The sequence below is a fragment of the Lepisma saccharinum genome, chromosome 27 (assembly GCF_977018435.1).
Source record: "Lepisma saccharinum chromosome 27, izLepSacc3.1, whole genome shotgun sequence".
Classification (NCBI taxonomy): domain Eukaryota; kingdom Metazoa; phylum Arthropoda; class Insecta; order Zygentoma; family Lepismatidae; genus Lepisma; species Lepisma saccharinum.
Genome location: NC_139255.1, coordinates 40996693 through 41009572, shown reverse-complemented (window position 1 = coordinate 41009572; position 12880 = coordinate 40996693). Strand labels below are relative to the sequence as shown.

The following is a 12880-nucleotide window of genomic DNA, read 5'->3' as shown; positions in this document are numbered from 1 at the left end:
GCTCCTCCTAACTGTTATTTCGCTTTACACTGCATATTCCTTCTCTTATTTCTTCCTTACTCCTTTATTTTCCCTGCCTTCATATTTACGGAACGAGGGCTGTGGAACTGGTTTATATTATGTTCTTATTTTGTTGCATTCTCCATTTTGTTCCTCTCTTCTGCTGATGTTTTTGTTTCTCTGTAGCTTTCACAGCCCATCTCTCGAGTCTAAAATTATATGCTCCGCATATATAATTTCATATCGATCACAATAATTTCCACCAATTCGCACAATAAACTGATAGTTACAAGCATAGGCATAACTTGGTGGGGGCAAGGGGGGCAATACCCCCCCAAAAAAATTCAGGTTTGTTAACATCCTGAGACCTGAGAAGCTAAGTAATAAATATTAATATTGGTGATTTCGCAAATGTAACAGTCATTCAGCAAATAATCCTCCCCACGACATATTTTTATGGGATGAAAACTTTTCGATTCTGCCCCCCAAAAGTTAAGCTTCAAGTTCGTACCCCCACTCCCCCTCCAAAGTTAAGTCCCAAGTTACGCCCATGGTTACAAGGACGCTTGCAGTAATGCAATCACTTCAAACTGAAACAATGTTTTTAAAAACTGAGCAGCGTACGCAGGCAGAGCTTTGTTTCAGCGGAGGACAAACCAGTGTTGAATATAGGGACTGTCCTCCGGGCGAATATCAAACTTAAAGGGGGGAGGGGGTGTCATGGGCATCAAATTATAATACTAATATTTTAAAATTGCCACTCACTTCTAATGTAAAATTAAAATAAGTGTAATTTAATAATATAGCATGCAATAATTTGCATAACTAAGGCGTCTAGGATTTCTACAACATATCTGTGGATGACATCATCAATGAAACTTTCTGCGAGTTCTTCGGTCCCCTCAGTTGGCACCTTCACTCATGCTTGAAGCGTATCCTGATCCGTCCTATTCTTAATTAAGCAGTTTTCAAAACTAATGATAGCTTAAAATCGTTCATTATTTTGAGCTTTAATTATAAGGACTGAATCAGTGCTTATTACTACGGAAAAGCCAGCAAAAATACGTTCTACGTTAAATTAAAGTGAATGAAAGTAGATCGTGAATGTCATCAATTAGCTTAGCGACTCCGAAAACTATGGATTCGACACTAATCTAGGTCATTTGTGGCATTTTATTTTTCAACCCCTCTCATCCCCCACCGATAGGTGATGAACATGGAGTTGAACCGCATTGGGAGTGTCACGAAAATTATGGATTCCATTCGCAACACAGCCTGAATGTTAGACAACCCGAGAAACACTACCGTTGTGCGGATTGCATAGTGTCACGGGTGTCTGTTTGTGCTGAATTTAATATCGGTGGTTCTCGATTATTTTTACATGTCACCCCTTCCCACCCCACCCCTAAGGGTGCCAGGGGTGTCTTACGCCCACAGTATTTATTTCCAGATTGCAAGTCAAACGCGTACCAAGTTTGGTTGAAATTGCTCCAGGCGTTCGAGAGTTATGCCGGAACAAACAAATATACACACCTACATACATCCATTTGTATATATATAAAAAATAAGGAGGATAGATAGATTATTTGAAAAGAGAATAACATTTATTTTACTTTCCACGTAAAAAAACACAATGATCAGAATGAAACTTTCAGCACTTGTTTTCCATCAAGGGAAAGTGGCCCTCTTGCCATCGCTGGATACGCTCACGCCCCCTCCTGAAAACGTCCTATCGAAGTCGATGAAGACATGCAACTTCGGACGACGAGACGGAGACAAGTTTCTTCATTCACGAGAGGAAACGAGACTGCGCCCGTGCCGAGCCTCCTCTCGTCTTGTCTTTCCTTGTGAATACCGTCAAACTAAATTGCTCAGATGACATAATCATGCTCATTTCTACTTGGACTTCCGTAGGAATTTTTCCCAGGTAGAGGCAAGCAAGGCGTTTTTTTTTAGGCCCGGACATTTTTCTTCAAAACATAAAACACTTCTTCAGTTTAAAGTTATTGCTATCCTGTGACAACCTATACCTCTCACACTTGTAAATATCAGTCCATTATAATAATTAACGCAAATTGCTTTGACAGAAATGAAGGTAAAAGCGTAAAATATGTATTTTTTTTGATGGCATTAATTTTCCAAGGGAGGCATATCCCTGTGACCCCCGTTCCGGACGCCCAATGCATTTGAAGTATATAAACACATTTGATATCACTATTCATTATCTTGCATTTAATTTGAAAAGCTAATAATAATCATAAACATCAAACAGCGGCGTCAATTTACCCGCTGTAGACAGAAAACGGCTTGTTCCTTCCTGCTTTCTGTGCGCGCTATGCAGTGCCAGTGTTGTTACATGAAGGAAAATGTCCCTTAGTGCAGGTAAATCTAGGTCCAATTTTAGGCCAAAAGGGAGATTTTATGAAAGAATAGAAATTGCAGGAAAATTTGAAGTTGTCTGACCTCTGTTTTTTTCTTTTATTGCATGCCTGTATTGGTGTTCTATTCACTTAACCTAGATAAATACGCGTATAATAAATGTATAGAATAAATATGAATTGTTGCGGTAACTGAGAATACACCATTGATAGTGAGTGTGAAAAGATAAAAGGGTGCATTGTTCGCATAGTTTCCGCTAACGTTCTTTCGATTTGATTTGATTTGCTTTATTTTACAGAGCCTTCCCGATGGCGCAGTGGTGGCGTCGTCGTCTTGTAATCAAGGGGTCCCGGGTTCGATACCCGGTGGAGTCACATGTCACAGTGGTTCGGATCCCACTTTAAACCGTAGGTCAAGTCCCGATTACCCTTACTGTGCATAAAGTGGACTTAAAACACCAACTCAAACTCAAGCTTTATTTTACTTCGCCTTTTGTGCAACTTTTGGCTAATTTGCGAAGATGGGGATGAGTGATGATATGATGAAGTTGATGAATGGACACTCACAAACATCCATGCCCAGGCCAGGATTCGAACCCGGGCCCCTGGACCCTTCTTTCGAAGTGAGCATTCGCCACTAGGCATACACATTTACATAATCGACAATCAAATATAGAAACAAATTCTGTTTGTAACAAGTTCCATAAAAAGCGGGTAGAAATAACTAAGAAAATCGTCGACAAAACAGCGTGACAGTGGCGGCGATTGGCCAGGACCGGGGGCCAAGGTGCCAAAACTGGGGGGGACAAAGACAGTATATTTCCCTTTGTATATAAGGTTTAGCATAGTGCGGGGGCAACTGCCCCCTAGCCCCCCTAATCGCCGCCACTGCAGCGTAATTAAGTTGAAATAACTGTGCGTCAAAATTTTATTTCTAGTGTTGTACAGAATATTTAAATAGGATATCAAATGTTATATTGGCGTAAATACATAGTTTTTCGCCACCACATCCTTACTATTCTTTTCAGGTTGTTAGCTACATTAACTTCCTTGTGCGTGGCCTTTTGCTTATCTGGGCAAAGAACGCTACGTCAATGACCCTGAGAAGAAGCAAGAAGTCTGTTGAATGTGCTGTCGACTCTTCTGCTTCGTTAAGTAATTGGCCAAGTTCTTGTTTGTCGATGCCAAGTTGATAAAGTGAACCCTCGTGACCTTTAATCGTAAAAACGAATCAGGATTTCACTTCAGAAAAAAGAAGAGGGTTTATGTAAAAAAAAAATCATAAGATCCGCACGTTCAGTGAATTTTTGTCTATGAAAGAGGTTATCCGAATCAGACCCCTCACATCCGTGTGTGTAGCAATGTTCTTCCAATCTGAATGAAAAGGATTTTAAAAATGGAATTATAAATAGAAAAAGGATGTTGGTTTCTAGTTTGCTACATGGGAGGAACAACCTTTTTATCCTAAAGCACACCCTTCCCGCAGGATTTTTTCCCCCAGGGAGGGGGGCATGTTTATCCCCGTAATAACGTTGCCCCTCCTGAAACAACCTTACAATAATTAACATAAATTAATGTGAATGAAATGAAATCATGCGTGTGAAATACCTTATATAACATAACACTCGCGTTTAGGGGTCGTGGCACCCTTTCTCCCCCTTTCGGAAGTCCCAGATTCGTATCCTGGCATGGGAATTGCTCTTTGTGAATGTTGCTTCATCAACTTCATCATCACTCATCCTCGTCGCGATTAGCCAAAAGAACAGAAAGCGACGCTAAACAATAAAAATCAAATTAAATCATTCATTGATGCAATTAAAGAAGTAGAAACTAGAAAGGCTTTGTTACAAATGTTATATGAAACAGAGATCTTTAAATCGCCATGGTGCGAGCTACTTTCCATACGTGTTTTGATTGATTCATTTGCTTTATCTTACTTCACTCTCCTGGCACTTTTGGCTAATCGCGAAGATGAGAATGGATGGTGATAAGACGAGACGGATGAAGAGACAATCACAAACATATACGGACAAGACAACACGAGCCCCATAGAGGATTATATACCATACTGGCTGTGATCCAGACGCCAGAGCTTCGCTAGTCTGCAAAGTGCAGGCCAGAGTGTACCACGCGGAAGAGAGGTTGATATTTGGGTGTCTTCACGATTAATATTTTTTAACAGAGAACGGACGGGGGAAATATAAAAAAATGTCACGTGAATCTTAAAATTCTAGATCTTCGCATTTAATAGCTTACATTGATTTTTTGTCTATTACAATGCCGTCCGCTTATGTTGGACGAAATTGGCATGAAAACGCGATGTTGATCACTATTTTTACCAGAAACTGCCAACCATCTATGAGTTACCGGTAGCTCACGATCGACTGTAAGGCAATCACTGGTGAACGGAATAAATTAAATAGGTTCCAGCAAGCAAGAATCAATAATTTGTGCCGCATATGTAACTTTTCTTTCTTTCTAATTGATAGGATATGCAGCATGTGATCATCACAGCTCGCATACAAGCTCGAAGCGTGAAACATTTTTTTTTTGTAAGAAAGAAACGAATCTGGGAGTTTACGCATATACCATAGTATTAATATCAACGATTCAATACTTTAAAAATAATTGTTAGTCAGTTTCAGTTATTTATTTCTTGAAATAAATGATAAATTACTGGAAGAAACAACTCGAGATGATGTTATGCCTCCCCACTCGCTTGAGAGTTGTGGAGTGTGGTCGTCACTTGTTCCCGGCGAACTGCATGATATCTGCAACTGTGCAATCTGACGTATCGTCTGTAACTGCAGCTGCGGTGGTATGGAATAGATTATGTGTCGTATACAGGTTATTAACCATGTTACAACGTGAAATAGTTATATACACAGGTAATCACGTAGTCTTGTACTGTAAAAATCGTTTGTAAATGTTGTGACAATCGTAGGAGATTAGGAATGTATGTCTTGACGTTGAAGCAGAAATTGACAGACAAGGCCGTGTTTGACTCTTTTAAGTATGCGAAAAGTGGATAAGGTAATACATACCTGCTGCGATAGATCTGATTCGTCCGTTTACAAAAACTAAAGGCGTGTATTGTACCGTTGTGCACAAAATTGGTACGGATTTGACAGCGTATTTTCTTTGGGTGTGTTTGGGAGAAAAACGATAAAAATGGGAGGAAAATTGATTACTGTATATTCATAAAAAATATTTTGTCCCTTTTAGTTTCAAAACATAACCAATGTGTTAATTTGTTGGTAGCTATAGTTTAAATAAATGTGTGCCATTCCATCGACGTGCTTCTCTGTCATTTCTGCTGAAGATTGAAAAAATATTCTTGAGAGTTTTTTAACGTGCATGGTATTTCCAATGATCATATTTTCGAACTGAATTTGTGACAGACGAAAATGAGTAATGACATGTAAAAGAGAGAACGGGAGTAACAGGACTCTGACTAACAAGTTCATCACACAAGCAGGTATTAGTATTTTCATTGAATTTTATGTCCGATGTTACCCTTGCACTTTGTCCATTTCGTGAATGAATTACGCAACAACAGCGGTAGCATTGCTACCAAGTTTCTGAAAGAGATAACTTATGTCACCACTTCATGGAAATATACGCTTGTAGACACACAAGAGCATAAATCGTTCCTACCATGTATAAACATGCTCCTCCTTAGGTGCTTACACCCAGTGTGGTATTTATGAAATTTCCAGTGGGGGGGAAATTCTACTGACTGTCTAGGGACAGCATGAGATAGTGACTTTATGCCATATAACATTTCCCCCATGGATAAAATTTATGAAGCAGACGGGGGGGGGGGGGGGCACAAGTACCCAGAGGGAGAAATCCCCCATCCCCCCTACAAATACCACCCTGCTTACACCTGAGGTTGGTTTGCTCTTTACTTTTTTTTTCTCCATTCGCTTCCTCACTTCATATTTTCTAGTTTGTTTCCCAGCCCTCGCATTTCTAGATGGTGGGCTGAGAGACTGGTTTATGTTTTCCTTTGTTACATTTCTCTGTTTATTCCTATTGTCTGTTAGTGTCTTCATTTCTCTTCAACTTCTGCAATTCACATCTCATGGTTTTGTTACAATGTTTTTTTTCCCCTTCTGTTATTTTTCATTTACTGTTTTTATGGTACTATTATAGTATGGGTGAGACAGCTATAAATCATATATTTCGCAAGTTTTTACATTGCTAACATACTATTTTGGAATGCGGAACATTTCTAACTTAGATAATGTCTATTTCTTACATTTACGAGTACTTACTGTTACTTGTTATTTCGATTCTGTAACACATTATGGCGGGCGATAGCGTACTGGTTCAGGGCACGTTGTGCGAGTGTTTTGTCAATTTATGCAGTGTTGCAACCTCGTTCACCAGAAAATACCTACTTTCATGCCCGGATTTGAAATTATGCTAATACGTCGCAAACCATTGACGTTAGCCTCACAAACCATTGACGTTAGCCCCACAAACCATTCACGTTAGCCCCAAAAACCATTTTCCGTAAGGTTAGGTTAGGCAAGCATAGTGAAAAAAATAATTAAAAATACTCGACACGTCATTTCTAGTGAAAACACGGCGAGTTTGAAACAATGACTATGGGGTTACATCATCTTAACACACAGAGCATTGTGCTCTCTTGCAGAAAGCAAATGGCGGCAGCAGAAACAGCATGTCGGACAGAGATCTTCGCAGAAAACAAATGTATTCGCATTAAAATGGATCAAAACTACATTCACGAACTTCCACAATGCTACAGAAAATGATTTCCGTAAGTAATTTCTCCTGTGAATTTAAAGAAATCAGTCTCCCTTATTCTATAATGTTACCGTTTCTATTTTTTTCTTCATGCTTCAGGATATGGCTGTAGCTATCTTCTTCAGATGAATAATTTCCATGTATAGGCCCCGGTGGAGGCACATAGTGGTTCGGATCCCACTTTAAACTGTACCGATTAGTCTTAGTGTGCATAGACTTAAAACACCAAATCAATCAACCAACCCATGTGCAGACAAATTAGAAGTGCATCCTTGCTTGTGTGCATCTCAGAACATCTTCATTTGTTACTCTCCCTAGAATCACATTTCAAAGACTTAAGTCTTTTCCTTTCAACTTCAGCCACTGTCCATGTTTCTTGTGCATAGTTCTGTGCTCCAGATAAATGTTTATAGGGAACTGGATATCCCATATATAAAGAAATAGCGATTTTACAATACCGGACGCCTCTACGATTTCTTTCATATTTGGCATAAACATTAATTGAGGCCTCGTAATCACGAATCTGAAGTTAAAATTTGGGGATCGCGTTTTGAAAATGGGAAATAAGCAGAAAGTGTTTTTTTTTTTAATACATGCGAATTGTTTTACGAACTGAATTTTAACTATGCTTGCCTAACCTAACCTTACCTGGAATAGTTCGTGGGAATATCAGGGAATTGTTTGTGGGCCAATTGTGAACACACACATTAACGAAATCTTAGTTTTGTAGCACTATAACGGCAAGCAATTTTTCGTCACGGAAGATGCCATTTTCGTAACATGCAGTTGAACACTGCATGCATGCACTGTTGCCAACATATTCATATCATGAAACATGGTTTCCATGCTTGTATACGGAGAATGATTGCGCTAATTGAAAAGCTTATTTTACAACTTCTACACGTCAATTAACAATCTCTACACGTCTCTTTACTTCATCTGGACTACGTATTTTGTGAGTATAAGAAGTAGGATAGAAATTACGGAAGCGTCCAGTATTGTAAAATCTTACCAGGAAGTAAAATGAAAACTTAATTTTAATCTATAAATCCACAATTTTATTAGAGAATATTGATTTAATTTGTTCCCATGACTGTCATACTCATGTCCATTTGGAACATTGCAAACAAATTGCTTACATTTATCTCATTTCACAGTTGTCTTCCTATCACTCTTTCTGAGGCAGACACTAGTGTCCTAATGTATTTCCAGTTAGTGCTCGATTGACATTTGGATTATTCTCCTGAGTAAAGTTTGCTCCCAAATTATTTCAAAGTTGCTTAAGGTTTACTTGCAACGATGGTTCTGCTTATCTTATTTCAATCCAGGGTGTTATCGGTTGGTTTTAAGGGGTTCAATTGCAGAAAAACGTAGCAGTTTCAAACGAGTAGATGTGTGAATGTTAGAAGAATACCAGAAAGCACAGTCGGGCAAGTGCTCATCTCATGGAAATGAAGAAAACAAAATGGTGTGATGCCAGTATCCCGCTGTAGTATTCCAGGGTTAAAGCCACATCTGTGTTCTAGGATGGATAGTTGTTGACTTTCTCACTAGTGTACAGATTGTATAGATAGTAGGCAAAGGAGTATTTAGGTGGAGTCCCCTGAGAGACTTACTAACTACTAAAATTAAGTAATGAAAATATACTTCTTTAGCATTTAATGCATAATCGAGATTTATTTATTTCTGCTGAACTTACAGGAAGACGGATTAGATTGGGATCATAAGGCTTGAAGCACTATTTATGCACACTACTACTTATTATAATATGCATGAAATGTTAATCGGGAACTTTATATCAATTGGATCTAGTCTTATCTCTTTTTGATGTTAATTTCCTTGCCAGGACAGTTGTTTCTATACAATTTTTTTGTGATATTAACTACATGTAAGCTAGATCATGAGTACGCGCTATTCTAATACAGTCGTTTTACCTATTCATGTAATAATAATAATACAATATTAATCAATTTACATATTATTACCAATAGACCTTTAAATTATATTAATGTATTAACTTAAACATTATATACTCCCTCTGTCCCATAATTATAGTCCGGTATGCCAAAATGGTAGTACAGGAATGAGACGAAGAGGCAGATGGAAAGCACAATTTGTACTGATCCTTGAGTAGTAAAGTTGTATGACTCATTCCCTTGTTTCATGTTCTTCTTCTGTATACATCAATGTCACAATTTGAATATCAGGCAATTATGATGAGAGAACAAACAAAGGTGTACCGGACAATAATTATGGGGCAGAGGGAGTATATATTAGTGTTATAATTTCTGAGACACTTGGTATGAATCACCACCACCAAAACATATTTCTAGATACTTGTCTGGTAGTTCCAGAGGTAATGAAAATTAGAATACAAATTTGTCAGAGGATAAAGTGTCATAAGCTAATCAGTAAAGCCATGGTTATTTAGAACAGTAGAAGATTAGAAGTGCAATGTAAACAGTATGCTCTCCACCTGTGAAATATTACAGGTGTTATAAAATTACTACTAATCTTCTGTGTTTAATTCTTTTGATAAGGAATATCAATTGATTTAATAGGTTTGTGTGTGTAAAATCCATGAAATCCTCTTATAAATGCTTATCACTGTGCTTAATTACCTTGTCTGAGAATGCTCATGTGTATATATTTACACGTGATAGATAAATGAATTGATCAATGATACGTAATAGCAACATTGATGTTATCACTTGAAAGCCGATACATACTTACTACACATGTAGTAAGAGAATCAAACCCAAGACTGTTTGAGTTTTGCTGACCCTTGAAGAAAGTTACCAGCAGGATAGATTAACAAAATGACATTTGTTACGAGTAAACATTGGAATATACCATAAGGATATATTACTTCAGTGTAAAATTAAGTAGTAAATAACAGTTTTGGACAAAAATTAAGAATATTCAAAAGGGATGGGAAGGGGAGGGGGATGGAAGAACTTGAAAGGGTAAATTTATATTTTGTTTTTATAAATATCTCTTAACACAAGGACAGTTATGAAATACTTACCCAATGATTAATGATAAGTAGATAAGAACCATTGATACTTTCCTTAACATTGAGTAGATTAAGAATGTGGAGGAAGATGCAGCCATTAGTGTTTTGGCAGACGTTCAATTTGGCACCAAATCTGCTGGTTATCCTTCTGAACATGTGAAGACATCCAAGTTCACATAGTTCTTAACCAGCTTCATGCCTTATAAGTTAGATAGCCTCAATCCGCGTGCTTCAAATTATTCATTCTTCATTTTTGGTGATATCGGGATGAATAATTTCTGATATTTGTGTTGAAACTGTGATAATAGGATTCCATAATCATCATCTTCTGTGTTAGGTATGCAAATATTTATCTTAGTTTTTTGGGTGTCTGCCATTTTTTCCATTATCTAGTCATAACAGAAGTTCCATTCAGCCGATGAATCAAGTAAAAAGATTAAGTTCCCAATGCATATAGCACCTTGCCATGAAGGCACATTTAGGGGTTATGGAGGTAGGACATTTTAAAGGTGATGTCATCAGGAGCAGTTTACCTTTACCCCCCAGGGTTGCCCCCAGATACCCAATGCTTTGAGGCTGGGTGAGCCACACACTGCAGGGACAAGGCTGGAAAAATTCCAACTTTATATCACCCATCCTGGGTCTCCCACATTGCAGTCAGATGCCCTACCAACTAGACCTACGGCTCTTTGAGAAATCAAGTAGTAGGAGTTAAGAAGCATCTGCAGGGACTGTGCAGTAACATACGAGGGTCACTATTTATATTTTGAGCCTAACAATGAAAAAACAGGAATTTGGCATTGAAAACTGCTTTATTGTTTTTCGAAGTATTCTCCTTTATGGTCAATACACTTTTGCATTCCTTCGAACCATTTGTCAAAGCAGTTTTTCCAATCTTCTTGAGACACCTCCATAATATGGTTTTTGAACGCATCAACGGCATCTTCCGCCGACGAAAATCGTTGTCCACGCAATTTATTCTTGACATTCGGGAACAAGAAGAAGTCATTGGGTGCCAAATCAGGACTGTACAGCGGATGACCCATCAATTCGATTTTTTGACTGTTCATAAAGTCTGTTGTTAGACGAGATGTGTGACAGCTGGCATTGTCTTGATGAAGAATGATCTGATGGTGTTTGTTTGTTTTCCGTATTTGACCGAAGACCTCTGGCAAACAAATTGTTATGTACCATTCAGAGTTGACCATTCTACGTTCCTCTAAAGGCACAGTTGCCACATGACCAGTTTTCCTGAAAAAAAACAACAGGCGACCATTTGTTTCGCTTTGCTTCGAGCGGGAACAACTTTTGTTGGATTGGGTTCATCTTGAAACACCCATACAGTCGACTGCTGTTTACGTTCCGGCTCATATGCATACTATATCCATGATTCACGATTGTATTTATTGAGCATTTGTTTGCACCAATTGACGCGAGCGTCTTTTTGAGTTTTTGTAAAATTGTGTGGGATCCAACGAGAACATACCTTTCTCACAGCTAAATGATCATGTAATATTTTATATATGCTGGTGGAACTAATGCCTATGGTTGCCTCAGTCTCACAGTATGTCACATGACGATCTTGCAGTATTAGGTTTTGCACAGCTTCAATGTTTTCTTGAACAACAACTGATTTTGGGCGACCTTCGTGAATCTCGTCGGTGAGCGAATGGCGGCCACGATTAAATTCGTTATACCAGCGTTTCACAGTGGCAAAGGATGGGGCTTCATCGCCAAATGTGGAAGTAAGTTGATCGATGCACTCTTGTCTTGATAATCCACGTCGAAAATTGTAAAAAATCATCGCACTAAAATGTTCATGAGTTAATTCCATTTTATTTTTGTCGCGCAATCTCCAAGGCAACATAAACAACACAAATGAAGCTATTGACGAAACATTTGAAGTACGTTATGGTCAATAATGCCAGACGATTCCGTGCAAACGTCAAATCGCACCTAACTTCAATCAGTGTTGCCAAGGCTCAAAATATAAATAGTGACCCTCGTAACAGTGTATTAGCGAGTGTGTGTGTGTAGATGATAAGGTTCCATCTATTCTTGTCATAGTTTGTCATAGTTTGCCCTGATATGCTGCTTCCACCAGAGATTGAACTTGGGGCTCCTTGATTGCAAGGTCACAACATTAACACATCAGGCAGACCCACGCATATTCTTGTTCTAACCCATGGATGATTATGATGTACTCACCATATGCTGCTCACTTTTATCCCTCAAATGAGTCATGTGATAATGTTTCAAATATATATATAGATTGATGATTTGATTTATTTTACATCGCTTTTGTGCCACTTTTGATTAATTTGCGAAAATGGGGATGAGTGATGATATGATGAAATTGATAAATAGACACAAACGTCCATGCCCAGGCCGGGATTTGAAACAGAGATGCCTGGCATCATAGCGTGTTGTGCTAACCACTCCACCATGGGGGCCGGCATTTGAAATATGTAGCCAATGGGCATGCAGAACTTGTCTGCACAAGTCAATTGACTGACAGAAAGAATGATAGGTGGTAAATGGAATTTGAACTGTATCTCAGTCCATCAGATTTTAGCACAAGGAACTGGGCATGAGGAAAGTGTGCATGAAGATGGTTTCAAAGAGAACCCCTCTATCGAACAGAAAGACAACTGAAGGACTTGTGTCATTCTTAGAATGCATCCAAAATTACAGGAATTTCTTGAACAAC

The 12880-nt window shown here is 38.5% G+C and overlaps 1 protein-coding gene across 5 annotated transcripts in view; it reads left to right on the top strand.

The window, feature by feature from the left end:
• LOC145980017 (oxysterol-binding protein-related protein 6-like) overlaps positions 1-12880 on the top strand; it is a 99727-nt gene that overhangs the window by 6228 nt on the left and 80619 nt on the right. For 2 of the 5 annotated variants that reach the window (XM_083112985.1, XM_083112983.1), the window contains exon 1: positions 5136-5266. The exons of 1 other annotated variant lie outside the window; for it this stretch is intronic. The gene's annotated coding sequence lies outside the window, so the exon portion shown is untranslated. Of the gene's footprint in view, positions 1-5134; positions 5267-12880 lie in introns of those variants that run through there. 2 more of the 5 variants (XM_083112986.1, XM_083112987.1) reach the window with 2 other exon arrangements.